General features: G+C 46.1%; 1 protein-coding gene and 1 non-coding gene across 2 annotated transcripts in view; one reads left to right on the forward strand and one right to left on the reverse strand.

Annotated features, from left to right (window-relative positions):
- TCF7L2 (transcription factor 7 like 2) overlaps positions 1–15,502 on the reverse strand; it is a gene marked incomplete in the record, with an annotated part of 292,196 nt that overhangs the window by 244,062 nt on the left and 32,632 nt on the right.
- LOC141106988 (U6 spliceosomal RNA) lies at positions 285–391 on the forward strand. The gene has a single exon (XR_012235758.1). It is a non-coding gene; the product is annotated as a U6 spliceosomal RNA (small nuclear RNA).

Genomic DNA, 15,502 nt, shown 5'->3' on the forward strand with positions numbered 1-15,502 from the left:
AACGTATCATAAACGTGTCAAAAATGCACCAGAATGCATTATACAACAATAACAAAGAAGAAAAAACCAAGGAGCATGAAGAAAAATGTCAAATAATACAAAAAAAAAAAAAAAAAAAAAAGCAAAAGCACATTTGTAACACATCATAAACCTGTCAAAAATGCACCAGAATGCATACTAAAAAAAAAAAAAAAAGCAAGGACAATTTAAAAAAAAAAAAATGTAAAAACAAAATCAGGAAAAACGCATTTGGAAAACATCATAAACTCATAAAAAATGCACCAGTGCTTGCTTCAGCAGCACATATACTAAAATTGGAATGATACAGAGAAGATTAGCATGGCCCCTGCGCAAGGAAGACACGCAAATTTGTGGAGCGTTAAAAAAAATGTAAAAAATTTAAAAGTGCACCAGAATGCATTATTCCAAAAAAAACAAAACAAAACAAAAACAAGGAAAATAAAGAAAAATGTAAAAAAAAATAAAAGAAACATACAGGAAAACACATTTGAAACACATCATAAACATGTCAAAAATCATAACATCATCATAAACGCGTAAAAAATGCACCAGAATGCATTATTCCAAAAAACAAAACAAAAATAAGGAAATAAATAAACATGTAAAAAAAATTAAAAATAAAAGAAACAAATAGGAAAAACGCCATCATAAACACGTCAGAAATGCACCAGAATGTATTATACAAAAAAAAAAAAAAACAAGGAAAATGAAGAAAAATTTTAAAAAATTAAAAAAAAAATAAAGCGACAAAATGAAGAAAAATGTAAAAAGATGTAAAAAAAAAAATAAATAAATAAATAAAGCGACATCTTTGCCGCAACCGCAGTCAGAAAATCAGTTCCCTATTACTTTGCTCGGTGCTGTCAATCTAACACTGTGAGCTTGCAGACAGGAGGAGTGAAGGACCTTATCATTATCAGCATTATCCCTTTATTGTCCAATGAGCAGGCTGGAGCCCATTGGTGACCCAACAGTATTGCTTATCCACATAGGGAGAAAAGGTGCGGTCACCGTTCTGCCTGGATCACAAGACTGGCTGAACCCAACAACACGCCATTTCCTAGACTTATCTCAAATGTGCATTGAGCTGCCTGCCCGGAATTTTAATAAAAATGAGTCCATATCATCTGCTTTGCTGCGCAGCGACCAATCAGAATCCGCTGCTATTATTTTAGGGGAAAAAAATTAATAAATAATTTGCCGCTGTGCGCTTTTTATAAATCAGTCGCTCACACCTCCGCCATCTATATTTAACTTCATTCTAAACCAACAGCTAAAAGTGTCCCCTTCACCCCCCTTCACCTCGCGGTGACACAGCCGTCTCCGACGCACAACTCCCCCCCCCTAACAAGTCACGGTGACAGCGTGACACGGGCCGGCGGAAGTGTCATGGCGAGGACCTAGCAACGGCTGAGGGTATCTCCTCAAGGTGTGAGATTCCTGGCATAGCTGGAGAGGCAGGAGATTATTCCGTGCTATGTCTATGGATTCTATTGGCGGGGCGGGTACCGGGCCTTTTTTTAGCCGCCCCCCCCAGCACCTGCTCACTCGCAGAAGAGCGTTTGGGGGAGAAATGTGCGCGCACGCCACGCTACAGAATACAAGCCGATCCGACCACGACCCAAACTCCTAAGAACGTTACACAGGGCTGAAATCTTGGGTGACGGGGACCCCATAGCAAAACCATTAAGGGCCCCCTCCATGCTCTAATCTCTCTTACAGATACAAAATATGAATTGCTTTCATTGCAAGGCTCCCAAATTAGAAATATTTATAAATACGTTCATTTAATTCGACTTTGTTTGCCAAATTCTATTGTTATTGATATAAAACACAATGTAGACGCACTCCGGGCCCCATAGCACTCACATGGTCTTCTATGGCTAGAAGGACACCCTTCTTATAGACAAGACACAAGGTTTGCTGCACAAAGGTGCTGAGATACTTCAGTAAACAGATTCTACAGGTAATTGACGCTCGATTGGGACTGAATTTCATAAATTCAATGACCCGAGTCTAATCGAAATATCAGCAGCCGCTCAGATTCCCAAAAGTCGACTTGGAGGAGAGGACAATATGTGTCTCCAAAGGTACCTTCTACCTTCTACCATTCCTGGAGCACCCTTAGGCTCGGTTCACACAGGGACGACTAGGTCGCCTGATAAGTCGCCTCCCGTTCTGTGCTATGGAACCGTTCTAAGGGGAGCGACGCAAGTCGCTCCAACTTAGAAAAAGGTTCCTGTACGACTTTGGGGGCGACTTGGGGCGACTTGCATAGACTTCTATACAGAAGTCGTTTTGCAAGTCGCCCGGGCAGTCGTGTGCAGGTCGCCTCGGTGAGGCGACCTGCAAGTCGTGCCGCCTCTGGTGTGAACCGAGGATAAGCTTGACTGCCAGTGTCACCAGGTCCCCCCCCCCCCGAAAATGAATATCCCTGGTAAACTTTTTAACCACTTCAGCCCCGGAAGGATTTACCCCTTTAATGACCATGCCATTTTTTGCGATACGGCTTTACCTGACAATTGCGCGGTCATGCGACGCTGTACCCAAACAAAATTCCTAGTTTATAGATACACTATATTGTCAAAAGTATTGGGACGCCTGCCTTTACATGAACTAATGGCATCCCAGTCTTGTGCTGGCCATACACTTTACAAAAAATCGTTCGAACCCATTTTCGAAAAGCGAACATTCGGCCGTGAGAGCAAACGATAATGTCATCATGTAATGACCGATAAATCGTTCAACGGACATGAATGAATACATTTTTTGTTAGTTTTTTTTTTTTCAAATATACCCAGTGCATACAGTTTGGACGAGAAACACATTAACCTTTCAATTTATCGTTCGTTTGGAAGAAAATTTCCAAACTTGTCCTTTCCTTATTTGGCACAAAAACGTCCCTAACCGATTACCAACTTGTGTCCAATAACTGGCCGAACAAACTTTCTAAATGACTGAATATCGGCTGATTTTTCGTATCATGTATGGCCAGCTTAAGACCCCTTTCACACTTGTGTGACTTGTCCTGCGATTTGGGACTGCAAAGTCGCATGACAAGTCGTACCCCATTATTTCCAATGAGTACCATTCATATCTGTGCGATTTCAAAGTAGTCCCTGCACTATTTTGGTCCAACTTTGATGCGATTTGAGGTCCATAGACCTGAAGATTACACACGCATTGCTTAAAGTCGCATCAAAATTGCAGCAAAAAATTACGGCAAAAATTGCGCGACTTTCAGGTCGAATAAGTGTGAAAGGGGCCTTAGCCCATAGGGTTCAAAATTGAGGTGACCCACCCTTCCCTTTGCAGTTATAACAGCTTCAACTCTTCTGGGAAGGAGCACTACAAGGTTTAAGTGTGTGTCTATGGGAATGTTTGACCATTCTTCCACATTTGTGAGGTCAGGCACTGATGTTGGACGAGAAGGCCTGGCTCGCAGTCTTCGCTCTAATTCATCCCAAAGGTGTTCTATCGGGTTGAGGACAGGACTCTGTGCAGGCCAGTCAAGTTCCTTCACCCCAAACTCGCTCATCCAAGTCCTTATGGACCTTGCTTTGTGCACTGGTGTACAGTCATGTTGGAACAGGAAGGGGCCATCCCCAAACTGTTCCCACAAAGTTGGGAGCATGAAATTGTATGCTGATGCCTTAAGAGTTCCCTTTACTGGAACTAAGGGGCCAAACCCAACCCCTGAAAACCAACCCCACACCATAATCCCCCCTCCACCAAATGAATAGGACCAGTGCACAAAGCAAGGTCCATATCATTGCATTTATGCATTAAGATAAAAAGCCTTCTGTGTGCAGCAGCCCCCCACCCAGCACCCCCTAATACTCACCTGAGCCCCATCTCTGTCCAGCGATGTCCACAAGTCCCTCGGCCATTCGGGAATCTCCCCCTTGATTGGCTGAGACAAAGCAGCGGCGCCATTGGCTCCCACAGCTGTTAATCAAAGTCAGTTAGCCAATCAGGACAGATAGGGGGCTGGACCGAGCGACAGCTTTGTGTCCTGAATGGACGCACGGACATGCGGCTCGGTTCGGGTGCCCCCATAGCAAGCGGCTTGCTGTCGGGGCACTCAACAGGAGGGAGGGGCCAGGAGCACCAAAGAGGAACCTGAGAAGAGGAGGATCCGGGCTGCTTTGTGCAAAACCATTACACAGAGCAGGTAAGTATAACATTTTTTAAATTTTTTATAATTTTTTTAAATGAGGCTTTACAATCACTTTAAAATCAACCCCTCAGAAAAATCACTAAAGTACGCTGGTGGTGTTTTGTTTAAGCGTTTTAATAGGTGGAACAAAATGGCAGGCCCCTCTGGATCTGATTACACCCCTGGCACTGGACGCAGAGTTCTAAAGTTTTTATTTGTTGCCATGAATAAGATTTTGTTCAGAAGCCAAAAAAGTAGAAGGAAAAAAAAAAAGGAGAAATCCAGAAACTGCGCAACGGGCCCGGGGAGCGAGGAGGCCAATACACTGCGGACGCCTCGCTGGTTTTGGATACGGGGATCGGAGATTGGGGCCAGAATCATCTGTTTACTGGAAAGCTGGGCAGCTCCGGCGTGGCACCGCGACAGGCGGCTACAGGAGGAGGGAGAGGCGGGAGGCCGTGCCAGCTCCACAGAGATGTGCAGATCGTTACAAGACCCACTACTAGATTGTAAGCTCTAAGGAACGGCGCCCTCCGATTCCTCCTAGATTGTAAGCTCTAAGGAGCAGCGCCCTCCGATTCCTCCTAGATTGTAAACTCTAAGGAGCGGAGCCCTCCGATTCCTCCTAGATTGTAAGCTCTAAGGAGCAGCGCCCTCCGATTCCTCCTAGATTGTAAGCTCTAAGGAACAGCGCCCTCCGATTCCCCTAGATTGTAAGCTCTAAGGAACAGCGTCCTCCAATTCCTCCTAGATTGTAAGCTCTAAGGAACAGCGCCTTTCGATTCCTCCTAGATTGTAAGCTCTAAGGAACAGCGCCCTCCGATTCCTCCTAGATTGTAAGCTCTAAGGAACAGCGCCCTCCGATTCCTCCTAGATTGTAAGGTCTAAGGAGCAGCGCCCTCCGATTCCTCCTAGATTGTAAGGTCTAAGGAGCAGCGCCCTCCGATTCCTCCTAGATTGTAAGCTCTAAGGAACAGCGCCCTCCGATTCCTCCTAGATTGTAAGCTCTAAGGAACGGCGCCCTCCGATTCCCCTAGATTGTAAGCTCTAAAGGAGCGGCACCCTCCGATTCCTCCTAGATTGCAAGCTTTAAGGAACAGCGCCCTCCGATTCCTTCTAGATTGTAAGCTCTAAGGAACGGCGCCCTCCGATTCCCCTAGATTGTAAGCTCTAAGGAACAGCGCCCTCCGATTCCTCCTAGATTGTAAGCTCTAAGGAACAGCACCCTCCGATTCCTCCTAGATTGTAAGCTCTAAGGAACAGCGCCCTCCGATTCCTCCTAGATTGTAAGCTCTAAGGAACAGCGCCCTCCGATTCCTCCTAGATTGTAAGCTCTAAGGAACAGCGCCCTCCGATTCCTCCTAGATTGTAAGCTCTAAGGAACAGCGCCCTCCGATTCCCCTAGATTGTAAGCTCTAAGGAACAGCGTCCTCCAATTCCTCCTAGATTGTAAGCTCTAAGGAACAGCGCCCTCCGATTCCTCCTAGATTGTAAGCTCTAAGGAACAGCGCCTTTCGATTCCTCCTAGATTGTAAGCTCTAAGGAACAGCGCCCTCCGATTCCTCCTAGATTGTAAGCTCTAAGGAACAGCGCCCTCCGATTCCTCCTAGATTGTAAGCTCTAAGGAACAGCGCCCTCCGATTCCTCCTAGATTGTAAGCTCTAAGGAACAGCGCCCTCCAATTCCTCCTAGATTGTAAGCTCTAAGGAACAGCGCCCTCCGATTCCTCCTAGATTGTAAGCTCTAAGGAACAGCGCCCTCCGATTCCCCTAGATTGTAAGCTCTAAGGAACAGCGTCCTCCAATTCCTCCTAGATTGTAAGCTCTAAGGAACAGCGCCCTCCGATTCCCCTAGATTGTAAGCTCTAAGGAACAGCGCCCTCCGATTCCTCCTAGATTGTAAGCTCTAAGGAGCAGCGCCCTCCGATTCCTCCTAGATTGTAAGCTCTAAGGAGCAGCGCCCTCCGATTCCTCCTAGATTGTAAGCTCTAAGGAGCAGCGCCCTCCGATTCCTCCTAGATTGTAAGCTCTAAGGAACAGCGTCCTCCAATTCCTCCTAGATTGTAAGCTCTAAGGAACAGCGCCCTCCGATTCCCCTAGATTGTAAGCTCTAAGGAACAGCGCCTTTCGATTCCTCCTAGATTGTAAGCTCTAAGGAACAGCGCCCTCCGATTCCTCCTAGATTGTAAGCTCTAAGGAGCAGCGCCCTCTGATTCCTCCTAGATTGTAAGCTCTAAGGAGCAGCGCCCTCCGATTCCTCCTAGATTGTAAGCTCTAAGGAGCAGCGCCCTCTGATTCCTCCTAGATTGTAAGCTCTAAGGAGCAGCGCCCTCCGATTCCTCCTAGATTGTAAGCTCTAAGGAACAGCGCCTTTCGATTCCTCCTAGATTGTAAGCTCTAAGGAACAGCGCCCTCCGATTCCTCCTAGATTGTAAGCTCTAAGGAGCGGCGCCCTCCGATTCCTCCTAGATTGTAAGCTCTAAGGAACAGCGCCCTCCGATTCCTCCTAGATTGTAAGCTCTAAGGAACAGCGCCCTCCGATTCCTCCTAGATTGTAAGCTCTAAGGAACAGCGCCCTCCGATTCCTCCTAGATTGTAAGCTCTAAGGAACAGCGCCCTCCGATTCCCCTAGATTGTAAGCTCTAAGGAACAGCGCCTTTCGATTCCTCCTAGATTGTAAGCTCTAAGGAGCGGCGCCCTCCGATTCCTCCTAGATTGTAAGCTCTAAGGAACAGCGCCCTCCGATTCCTCCTAGATTGTAAGCTCTAAGGAACAGCGCCCTCCGATTCCTCCTAGATTGTAAGCTCTAAGGAGCGGCGCCCTCCGATTCCTCCTAGATTGTAAGCTCTAAGGAACAGCGTCCTCCAATTCCTCCTAGATTGTAAGCTCTAAGGAACAGCGCCTTTCGATTCCTCCTAGATTGTAAGCTCTAAGGAGCGGCGCCCTCCGATTCCTCCTAGATTGTAAGCTCTAAGGAGCAGCGCCCTCTGATTCCTCCTAGATTGTAAGCTCTAAGGAGCAGCGCCCTCCGATTCCTCCTAGATTGTAAGCTCTAAGGAACAGCGCCTTTCGATTCCTCCTAGATTGTAAGCTCTAAGGAACAGCGCCCTCCGATTCCTCCTAGATTGTAAGCTCTAAGGAGCGGCGCCCTCCGATTCCTCCTAGATTGTAAGCTCTAAGGAACAGCGCCCTCCGATTCCTCCTAGATTGTAAGCTCTAAGGAACAGCGCCCTCCGATTCCTCCTAGATTGTAAGCTCTAAGGAACAGCGCCCTCCGATTCCTCCTAGATTGTAAGCTCTAAGGAACAGCGCCCTCCGATTCCCCTAGATTGTAAGCTCTAAGGAACAGCGCCTTTCGATTCCTCCTAGATTGTAAGCTCTAAGGAGCGGCGCCCTCCGATTCCTCCTAGATTGTAAGCTCTAAGGAACAGCGCCCTCCGATTCCTCCTAGATTGTAAGCTCTAAGGAACAGCGCCCTCCGATTCCTCCTAGATTGTAAGCTCTAAGGAGCGGCGCCCTCCGATTCCTCCTAGATTGTAAGCTCTAAGGAACAGCGTCCTCCAATTCCTCCTAGATTGTAAGCTCTAAGGAACAGCGCCTTTCGATTCCTCCTAGATTGTAAGCTCTAAGGAACAGCGCCCTCCGATTCCTCCTAGATTGTAAGCTCTAAGGAACAGCGCCCTCCGATTCCTCCTAGATTGTAAGCTCTAAGGAACAGCGCCCTCCGATTCCCCTAGATTGTAAGCTCTAAGGAACAGCGCCCTCCGATTCCCCTAGATTGTAAGCTCTAAGGAACAGCGTCCTCCAATTCCTCCTAGATTGTAAGCTCTAAGGAACAGCGTCCTCCAATTCCTCCTAGATTGTAAGCTCTAAGGAACAGCGTCCTCCAATTCCTCCTGTATGGAATTCTATTGTGACTGTACTGTCTGCCTTTTATATTGTAAAGTGCTGTGCAAACTGTTAGCACCATATAAATCCTGTATGATCATAATAATAATATTTCCCATCCAGAGGATGCAGATTACACCACTATCCATATAAATAAAGGGGAACTCTGGGCCCACATATTTTCATTTCAATGCATTCCTCCATAGCCACAAAGGATTTAAATCCACCAGTTGTCTTTACAAACCCAGATATTACCTTGTAAAGACAGCTGTGACCTCATCACTGCGCTGTACATAGCCTGTGCAGAGAGCAGAGCTGTGGGAGGGGCCCAGCAGGCTCCACCCACTCCAGAAAACAGCAGGAGGGGGCGGAGACAAGACCAGTCACCCTACACAAGGAGAGAGAGCAGCAGTGAGCGGTCTTTATTACAGGAAAAGTCTCACACTGGATTACTGCACAGATCTGGAAGAAATACACAAAGCTCACCAAGATTCCAGGAAGATACAGGGGTGTCAAACTGGCGGCCCTCCAGCTGTTGTAGAACTACAAGTCCCATCATGCCTCTGCCTGTGTGATTCATGCTTATAACTATCAGCCTTGCAATGCCTCATGGGACTTGTAGTTCTGCAACAGCTGGGGGGGAGGGGGGGGGGGGGGCGCCAGTTTAACACCTGTTCTGGTGGATCATCATTAGATAATATTGGTTGATCTTTGCATTCTCCCCCCAGACTCCTCTCCTTACTCTGATATCACTGCACAATGCGAGCTTCTCACAATGTGCATTAGAAGCTGCAGCAAGTCAGATAGAGCCTGCTTCATTTCCTGGCTGGAGGGCGTCCAGCATCATCCAGCTCTCTCTGGACTGCCCCAGAAAGGTCAGTTCTTTCAATCATGGGGGCTCAGCATCACATATGGGGGTTACCTAGAGTGAAAATATAACCTGCCTGAGAACACCCACTCCTCCCAACTGACAGCCACCCATCAAGGCATTCTGATATTTGCATAACTCCTCCCATTGCTTACATCACGACGGAGGGCTCTTGAGTACTGAGGCGGGGGGCTGTGATGTTTTCAGGAAGCCATGTACAGCCCCCTGCCGGCTCCTCCCACCAGCCATGATCTGCCTGCATTGTATAGGGAAGCACAGAGACCCAGTGATGACGTCATAGAAAAACATATAAAAGGAATACAGAAAGGTTACATTAGCAGGTTGATGAGAGGTGAAAGGAGGAATACAGGAAAGTCACATATGGGCGAATTACATTTTTTTTTTTAAGGCCCTATTCACGTGTGACATCATGTTGCGCATGCATGTTTTTGCGCACGCTGACGCACTGCATGCATTGGGCAGCCCTACATGTCATACATGTTGCATAGTAGTACCTTTAAGACTGCATTCACATTGTAACAGCGCATGAGCACATGCAAAATCGTGCAAAGAAAAAAAAAAAAAAAAAACGCATGTCATGCTGTGGTGCCCTTTATTGCAGATGCAGCAAAGTAGCTGATGCACTTTTATTGAACTTCAAGCATCTATTGCTGCGTCTGTCAGATTATTTTTGAGCTTTTGAGTTTTATCCCTCGTTCACATTGAATGTGGCTTTGAAATCGTGCGACTTCATCTGAAATCGCACGTTTTCAAAGTTGCATGTCAGTGCGACTTGGAAGACATCCGTGCGGCTTCATGCACAGATGTCTAGGCAAACCACACTTGAAATCACCAAAAGTAATGCAGGAACTACTTTTTCATGATGCGGTATCGCTAAGTCGGCGTTGCACCGAGTTGAACAGAGCCATTGCGGACAACAGGCTGTGACTTGTCAGGCAATTTGACCTGTCGCCTGAAAAGTGGCTCCTTTGTGAACGGGGGGGCTACCAGTGCGACTTGTCATGCGATTTTATTTCCAAATCGCATGACAAGTCGCACCCTATTGTCGGCAATGGAACCGCTCAAATTGGTGCGACTCTGCGGTGCCCTGCTGATTTGAAAAAAAAAGGTTCCGGGACTCATTTTTTTTGCGATTTCAGGTGCGACATGCATAGACATTTGTGCATGAAGTGGCGCAGATGTCAGCCAAGTAGCACCTGAAATTGCGCTGACCTGCTACTTTGAAATCTTCAGATGAAGTTGCACGGTTTCAAAGTAGCATTGAAGGTGAACCAGGGCTTAGGCTCCATTCACTTGTGCAAACTGTCATGCAACTTTGGACATGAAAAGTCGCACCCTATTCTTTTTAATGGCCACCCGTTCAAATCGTTGCAACATCGCAGCGACTTTGAAGAGGCGCCCGCACTACTCTGATGTGACTTAGTGTAAAGTCGCGCTCCAAAGTCGCACTGGAAGTTTTGTGACATTTGAGCCCCGCAGTTGTGAATGGAGCCTTATACATTTTGCTGCATTTGTTCACTCCAAAAAAAAAAAGAAAAAAAGTACGACAGCCGCTGCAAAATGTACGGTTAAATAAACGAGGGGCACCTCAAGCATGACATGCGTTTTTTGCACTTTTTCATGAAATTCCATGATTTTGCCGATGCGTATGCGCTGTCACAATGTGAATGCGTCCCTAAAGTTGCAGGAGACGGGTCCGCAGATTGCACAATTTCCTGGAACCATGTGTTGACACGGCGTGGGAGCCGGACGGGAAGGAACGTGGGAGGAGAGGGATCTTTTCTCTCTTCCAGTGAATCTTGCTCAATTTATAGCCGCAATTTCCATCTAATGACAAAGGTGGAGTTTACAGCAGCTGGGCCATCATCCTGATTGCTGCGGACACGGAGTATGGATCGGAGGTTTATAGTCCAGACCATGATGACTCCGGGTAAAGTCCAGTCCGGGGCTTCCTGCCAGCCGGTGATAAGGAGCTGGGTGTACCATGGAGACTCAATGTCTACTGTCACCTCCTAGAAGGTGTCACCGCTGTGCCATATGCCATCAACCCAATATCACCCTCAGAGCTCACATATGATGGCATCTGGGCAACCCCACCGCACATTCTACACCGCCTATAGAAAAGGGGTACAAGACGTCTACACCTTGATATTAAGTGGACCTGTCATCAGATTTTTTACATGCATGCTCAGTAATGTAACAGTGTAAACCTTCCAGGCATTTATTACCTCTCACAGATATCACCACCCCCCCGGACAATGCCTTCATCTGTTTTTCTCTCCAGAAGGACAGCGCCATCTTTGTTCAGACATCATCCAGGGTCACCATCTACTTCCCGGACTGAGATGTCGGCTCAGAGATGACACAATCATGTAAATCCTGGTGCCTGTGCAGTCCTTGGCTGTGTTCTGACACAGATCAGCCCCTGGTACAGCTTCTCAGCCTGCCAGAACGTAACATACCCATTATATATAAGAAATGCAAGGAAGGCAGGAGGAAGATAGATAGATAGATAGATAGATAGATAGATAGATAGATAGATAGATAGATAGATAGATAGATAGATAGATAGATAGATAGATAGATAGATAGATATTAGAGGAAGTGAAAGGAAGGGAGGAAAGAAGGAAGGAAGGAAGGAAGGAAGGAAGGAAGGAAGGAAGGAAGGAAGGAAGGAAGGAAGGAAGGAAGGAAGGAAGGAAGGAAGGAAGGAAGGAAGGAGAGAAGAAGAGAAGGAAAGAATGATGGAAGGAAGGAAGGAAGGAGAGAAGGCGAGAAGGGAGGAAGGAAGGAGAGAAGGACGGAGAGAAGTAAGGAAGGAAGGAAGAAAGAGAAGTGAGGAGAGAAGTGAGGAGGGAAGGAAGGAGAGAAGGAAGGAGAGAAGGGAGGAAAGGAAGGAAGGAAGGAAGGAAGGAAGGAAGGAAGGAAGGAAGGAAGGAAGGAAGGAAGGAAGGAAGGAAGGAAAGAAAGAAAGAAAGAAAGAAAGAAAGAAAGAAAGAAAGAAAGAAAGAAAGAAAGAAAGAAAGAGAGAGAGAGAAAGACTGAGGGACAGATAGAGAAAAATAAAGATTTAGATATAACATACTGAATACACAACCTGCAAGTAAATAAAAAGATCTGTAAAGCAGATTCTACAGAAACAATGTAGCAGAAGATTTTGCCCCCATATCACCGATAATAATATTATTATTATTACTATTATTAACGATCGATTCTTTTTTCCCCCTCACACGCGGTGTCAAAGTTCAGGGTGAAGTTCCTCGGAGTTTGCGCGCCCCTCATTCCCAGGGAAGGAAGACGAGCTCCCAGCGTCCCGTGTTGTCAGCGGGGACGTGAAAGGACACCTGTTGTGTCCCATGTTCCTTGACAAATACATTCAGTGCAACAATAAAAAAAAAATGTCACGGGCAATTACTGCAGCATTTCATGGCCAGGCCGGGGAAAAGAGTCCCCCATTGTGAGACAAAATGCCGCTGTGTATAATGGATACACCATGTGTGACCCCCCCGAATATTTCCCTTTGTGGGAGAGGAGTGGTTGGGGGGAGCCGAGTCTGGTCTCCCAGCACCTTGTCCAGAGCGATGTGTCTCTGTGTGCGACGGGCCGCGCCATTCTGGAGCCAAACCAGGCACATGCCACCACGCAATGGCGGGCAGATTCTGGCGACAATTCCATAGCGGTACATGGAGCGAAGAAGTAACACCAACATGTCGTGCCCCACATTTAAAGCTGGACTCCGGGATAAGCAAATATTTTTATTATATATTATTATTTATTTTTCATTATTATTTATTAATATTATTATATTTAGACAATATTTGCCAGATGGCCCTGCAGCAGTGTTTTTAACGCTCAGTGTGCATGAGGCCTTAAGGGGTTAAGGGGAGGTGTTCTGTAGTCCACAACAAGAGCAATGTAACTGATCAGTGCAGCACAGGCAGAGAGCACAGGAAGTTCTCAGCTCACTGGATTTCTGGCAGGATCCACAGGTATTGTAGCAACCAACAAAACACTTTCAATGGTGCATTCAGACCAAAACTTTCTGTGTGTCACCAGGACAGGAAATACAGGGAAATCTCCCCAATGGGGGACACAGACAGCAATAAATAAACTGATACACAACGCTATCCCTTCTCTTCTCTATACAAAGCTAAAAGGACGAATGTTGGCCACACACAGAATATCTTCTGATTCAACTCCTGCAAAGGGCGATGGGTGACTAACGCTGACCATTAACCTTTTTCCGGTGGAGGAGACACATGGCGGGATGTCGGGTTGGTCTATTTGTGTTGCCTGTTATTGATCGGTGATTGCGGTGTGCGCGGGCTCAGTGTACACACACACAGCGGCAGATCCCCTCCTGCTGATAGGTCAAGCTGTAACCAATCAATCAGCGTCAGCTAAGAAGCGACAGGCAACTGCGTCTGCTCATTTATACAAATGGAAACCATTGTCAGCAAACTCCCAAAATATTATGTACTAAGATTTTTTTTTTTTTTAAAAGGACCAGTCCAGGCAAATCAGATCGATTGGTTGTTGGTGGAGGCTGAAGAAACATGTCATAGTTTATAAAACCTGGTACACACGATCAGATTATCGGACAAACGTTCGTCCGTTTTCTGTTGCATGTTAGTCTCGTATCGAAAGTGAAGAGGTTACTCAACACACGAAAATTCTCCTACGACTGAATTCAACTTCAGAAATGACGTCATGTGTTGAATTGTCCTCTCATTTCTGAGCATGTGTAGTTTTGCTCTTACTATTCTTTTCGGACGAAAACCGTTCTAAAGAAACGAAAATCGGTCGTTGTGTTCACATACGACAAACATTTTATAGTCTGCACATCCAGCTTTTGTCATCCGAAAATTCAGAATTGGCAGATCGTTCGTTGGATGAAATTTTACTTCCGATTTTCTGATGGCGTGTACAGGCCTTTAGATCTGTTGGGCCCTGTTGATCCCCATCTCACATGCATATTAGGGCCAATTAAAGCCCCATACACACTATTAGATTTTCTGCAGATTTTTATCTTCAGATATAATATGAGCTCAAACCTTAGTTTGAACTCGCAGCGGCAACCCGACTTACAGCGCGACTTTGCAAGGTGATTTGGAGGCGACTTCAGTGCGACTTTGCGCAACTTACAATGTAACTTAAAGTTTCCAGGACAGGCGACTTTGGCTGTGGCCAATCACAGAATAATCAGCTCTGTGGGAGGGAGGGGATTGCCGGGGTAAATGTGGGAAGTACCTGAGTAAATTATTTTCTTTTTCCTGTAAAGTCACTTCAATATAGATGGAGATTCGACTTGGAGGCGACTTCCATTGAAATCTATGGGTACAAGTCGCCTAGAAGTCGCCTTGAAGTAGTATAGGAACCTTTTCTGAAGTCAGAGCGACTTCAGTAGTGTATATTAAGACGGCTCTCATTCACTTCTATGGCATTTCTTATGTCAAGCGACTTACAAGTCAGATACCATGTCGCTGTAGTGTGAACCGGCAGAGTTTCAATTTGTATGCAATCAGACAGGCCCTTGCACTACATGGTTTTGGTAAATCTGAAGACAAAAATCTGCAGAAAATCTAATAGTGTGTATGGGGCTTAAGGCTCCATTCACACTAATGTGTGTTTTGATGCATTTTGCAGAAATGCATGGGAATTTTTTAACATGGGTTCCTATGGAACATGTTCACATCAATGCATTTTTGTGCCTCTGCGTTTTTGGAAAGGGTCGGGGACTTTTTTTCATCCAAAATGCAGCGTTTTGCATGTAATAGAATTTAATGGACCCGCATCCAAAAACGCAAGTACCCGCGTTTTTACCCCATTTTTGCCACGTTTTGCAGGTTTTTTTTTTTACTTTCTTTTATCTTACACTGTATACAGTATAAAAAAAAAACACTGTAAAAAAAAAAAAAAAAAAAAACGCAAAACGTGGCAAAAACGCATGTTCAAAAACACAGCAAGCACCGCAAAAAGCACTGCAGAAACGCTCAAAAGCAACATGCGTAGGTGTGAATCGAGCCTAAGACAGAAGCCAACTAAAGCGGACATTCACCCTATAAAACAATCGTTTTGCACCTGGCTCCTACCTACCACAAACTTTTTTTTGTTGGATCTTTCACACTTTTTTGGTGTGGATGTTATGCTCCCGGTGCCTCTGCCAGCGCCAGTTTCCACCCATTCTTTGGGACCCAGCAGAGACCTGCGGCACATCTACAGACTTATGGGGTTTTCAGAGGACAGGGTGACAACACAGGGACACAAATGATAGACAAGGACAGAGCGTTGTCACCCTACCACAGGAAGTGTCCGAAACGGGTTTCTTGATGGTGACAGCCTTAGACCAGTATTTCTCAACTCCAGTCCTTAAGGTGCCCAAACAGGTCATGTTTTCAGGCTCGCCATTATTTTGCACAGGTGATTCGATCAGTTTCACTGCCTTAGTAATTACCACAGCCGTTTCATCTGAGGGAAATCCTGAAAACATGACCTGTTGGTGCACCTCGAGGATGGGAGAAACACCTCCTTAGACCATGCCTGTGT

The sequence above is a fragment of the Aquarana catesbeiana genome, linkage group LG08 (genome assembly GCF_042186555.1).
Source record: "Aquarana catesbeiana isolate 2022-GZ linkage group LG08, ASM4218655v1, whole genome shotgun sequence".
NCBI classification, from domain to species: domain Eukaryota; kingdom Metazoa; phylum Chordata; class Amphibia; order Anura; family Ranidae; genus Aquarana; species Aquarana catesbeiana.